Source organism: Micropterus dolomieu, linkage group LG18, assembly GCF_021292245.1.
Source record: "Micropterus dolomieu isolate WLL.071019.BEF.003 ecotype Adirondacks linkage group LG18, ASM2129224v1, whole genome shotgun sequence".
NCBI lineage: Eukaryota > Metazoa > Chordata > Actinopteri > Centrarchiformes > Centrarchidae > Micropterus > Micropterus dolomieu.
This window is the reverse complement of record NC_060167.1, coordinates 16,204,537-16,208,359: the sequence shown is the minus strand read 5'-3', so window position 1 is coordinate 16,208,359 and position 3,823 is coordinate 16,204,537. Positions and strand designations below refer to the sequence as shown.

General features: G+C 38.5%; 1 long non-coding RNA gene across 1 annotated transcript; it reads left to right on the top strand.

Annotated features, from left to right (window-relative positions):
* The first annotated feature begins 33 nt into the window (after nt 1–33).
* LOC123956418 lies at nt 34–966 on the top strand. The gene is made up of 2 exons (XR_006821531.1): nt 34–224; nt 458–966. It is a non-coding gene; the product is annotated as an uncharacterized LOC123956418 (long non-coding RNA).
* Nucleotides 967–3,823: the final 2,857 nt, after the last annotated feature.

Below are 3,823 nucleotides of genomic sequence, written 5' to 3'. Positions count from 1 at the left end.
GTACTGCAAGAAAGAAGACATTTCAGACTGAAAGGACACAAAAATATACAGATTGTGAGACTAAAGATGACAGATTGTCACATTACATCAAAGTACACAAGAAGAATTTGCGGTGTTGGAGCTTTTGCAAGTGGCAGAAGAATAAGATCCAGCCAGAGACTTGTCTGGAGGAGGAAGTCACAGATTACCGAGATAGCCCATTGTTGTCCAAAACTCAGGCGAAGGTGAGAAGCTCTTCTTGTCATCAGTCCACTGAATCTATTTTTTATTTTTTAGTATTTAGTCTTGAGTTAGTTAGAGCTTGAGCTTAGTTTAGTTCAGGATCTGAGTGCTTCCTCCACCAGAGGTTGTGAAGTGAAACATCTTCAAACCCAAACAAATTTAGTATGTCTTTATATATGCATCTTTATATTTATAGCTTGGTACTAACATTCTTATCTTTCAAATACCCTAAAAGAAGAAGGAGGAGGACAACAAGGGTTCAGCTCAAGATCAGGTCCAGCTGTCCAGACAAAAAGGCCCTCTTTGCTGAAGAGAATCCGCCTGTTCTACCGTCGCCTGAGCTGCTGGTCCCATGAATGAGTGACGCCCTTTGAACCCACTTAACTAACCACAAACTCTATTCCCTCTCTCTACTATCTTACCTTCCCTCTACTCCCCATTTCCTCCCCTTCTGCTCAACTTCACCCACCCAACCCCACTCTAACCTTCTCTCCCCCTCCCTTTACTCTCTCAACCCCTCACCTTCCCTTTACTTCCCCTCATCCCCTTACCTTCTCTCTTCTACCCCATCATTCCAACCCCTGACTCCCCTCTTTTTACCTCCCACCTTGCTCTACTTCACCCACCCAACTGCACTCTATCCCCACTCTATCTCTACTCTCACAAGCAGCATAATGATTTGGTGACAGGTTAGCATTGTTGTCTCAAACCCCACCATATTCCTAATAAATTGACTGCAAATTAGTCTAGTGCTGTTGTGGTATGTTGGAAAGAACTGAAACATCACAGGGTTTTTTTTTTGTCTTTTTTTTACGGTTGTTTAGACACAAAAATTTAAATGAACACAGTTAGTGAAACCAGAAACCCAAGGAGCAGAACCTCAGCCCTGATCTGCACAACTATAATCACATTCTCACCCTTACACTACATACAATATTTTGCAAAACACTAAACACACTTCTCTATATTAGACACATGAATCTAAAATGACGTCACTTATTGTAATTTCAAGGCACAACCCCCCAAAATATCACACCCATAAACCAACTGATTAGACATGACCCTCAAGTGTGAAGACAGGTGCTTAATTGATAACTCACCATTCGGATGTAAGCACCATTCAAAGGCAATAGGTGAATGTCATTGTCCACCTTGGGGAGAAACCTCAAAAAAGACACCAGTTACAGATGAAACACTTACACAGAGCGCCATTTGAAAGGAATTCTGAGAGTGTAAAAGACCTACACACACACAACATTTTACAGAAACATGTATGTTTATACTAGCCATGTACTAAACTACACAATTTTGTCTTTTTTTAGACAATAATGCAAATGGATGCCAATGCAATACCACATGAATTTATTCATCTATTTCATAGATGAAGCAACCTCACAAAAGTAAGAAGAGGGACAACATCATTGGTCCCAGAGCCAGCGTGGTGGTAACAACACAATGTGTACTGCCATCACATAGAATGGAGTCCTCCACCACTATGCCAACCTGGGTCTTTTCAATACAGTTCATAACTCACATTTTTAGAATACACAACATTATTACAGCAGAGAGTCAAATGGAGGCAGAGCAGATTCCATACATTGTCATCTGGGACAATATATGTTTCCACTGATCTGCTGTGGTGCAGAACTGGTTTCATCAGCATCCACAATTTTAGTTCAATCCCTCCCACCATACACACTCAGAAATAGAAGTACGGGTATGTACTTAAAAGGGTACAAATGCTTGTCGCAGGGGAGGTACCCTTTTGAGGGACAATTGTGTACCCTTTAGTGCCGGTACATTTTTGTACCTTATGAAATTGGTACAATTGTGTACCCTGCAAGACATAAACGTACCTTTTAAACTATAGTACAATAATGTACCCATTAAAAGGGTACTAAAATGTCCTATTAAGGTTACCACCCCTGCGACAAGCTATTCTGGACTTTAAGGAGACAAAAATGTACCATAATTCTCCACACAATAATACTTTGACTGTTTATTGACATCAATGAAAATGTAATTTTCCAGATGAACATGACATGTATTTGTAGTAATACAAAGTTAATTCATTGCAGATAGTTTTACAAAAAATATGAAACTACACCTACTCTGAAACTACAGAACGCATAGAACAAAAGATACTTTGATTTGTCCCACGTCTGCATGTACACTATGCATCAACAAAACAGTATAAGCATATTTAGACAAAAAGTAAAAAATATATTTTGGCAGATAATATTTAGACAGAAATACCTCAATGAATCTACCATCAACTAAATGTGTCTAGAGCCTGATGGTGGATTTAGCAGAGTCCAATTGATGACATGTTTCCTACACAACACCCCAACACACAAAAAAGTCTCAATGTTCAGATTGTGATTAATTTTCAATAAAGAGATGGCTTCAGGGTGTACATTACCTACAACAAAAACATCCTTTGACACCATTACCAGATAAAGATACGCTGAAGTACTGTATCCTGAAACTGCACATCTTTAAAATACCAGGTGTGGGTAAGTTATACTAGTTATTTGAAAGGTTCTTCAGGGTTTTTTTCCCAGCAATTAGAAATATTGTCTTTGTGGTTTCAATAAACATGCCACCGAAAAGAAAGGTTCGTGGGCATGTACAAGTCCAGTGTGCTGAATCACTTGCCTCAGAGCAAAGGTCCTCTTTGAACATTTCAAACAGTAATGCAGTCCATGCATTTTCAGTAAAGAAGGTTAATGCCTCGAGTTACAGTTACCAGCAGGGGTTTGTCTCAATCTTCCATAAAGTCCATGATGTGTCTTCGGAGAAAGTTCAGGAACTTCTGAAAGTTTGTAGGATATGTCATGTTGAAGACGAAGCAGAAGGCTGTGATAAACTGGATGAGGCATCCACTGAAGTGCAGGAACAAACTTCAATTCCTTCCAATTTGAAAACACTGCAATGTCTGTAGAGGGCAGTTTTCCAGTCGTGGTCTTTCAGTTGAATGATTGGATGGGAGTTAGGGGATCATTCTACATAAGAGAAAAAAAAAACATTTTAGCATTCATAACAAAATGGATGTGGTAAGGGGGGCACAGTAATCCAAAATAACATTCCTAGGTCATAAAGACGGTACAATTTTAAGGGTGCCTTGCTTATTTGTGACCGACACGTTCCTACATTTGCAAATGCATGGAACAAACAATTTCACATTCAGGTTTTACATTGGAATAGACATTCAAATTAGTAGAATAGTATCAAATCACAACACATGATGTCTGACACTGACCGCAAGGCGGTATCAATGATGTAGATAATTGAGCGAAAATGGTGCCTAATTTGAAGACAAAGCTTACACATGCCATCACTTATTAACATATAATCCAAGATGTGGAAGAATGTGGATGCAATTAAATTAAAAAAGGTAACATCTCATTTCATTCTTTCTAAATGTCACTCAGTATTGGGGTGTCACATATTGTTTATGTAGTGACTTGATGTTGTAAACATTAATGTTGCTGCTCTAGAAGCAGTTGTATTTAAAATATTAAATTCTAATCCTATAATTAATTTAAGAACAACCAGGCAGTTTAAATGCACACTTCAATATTTGTTTTATTTATCGCAA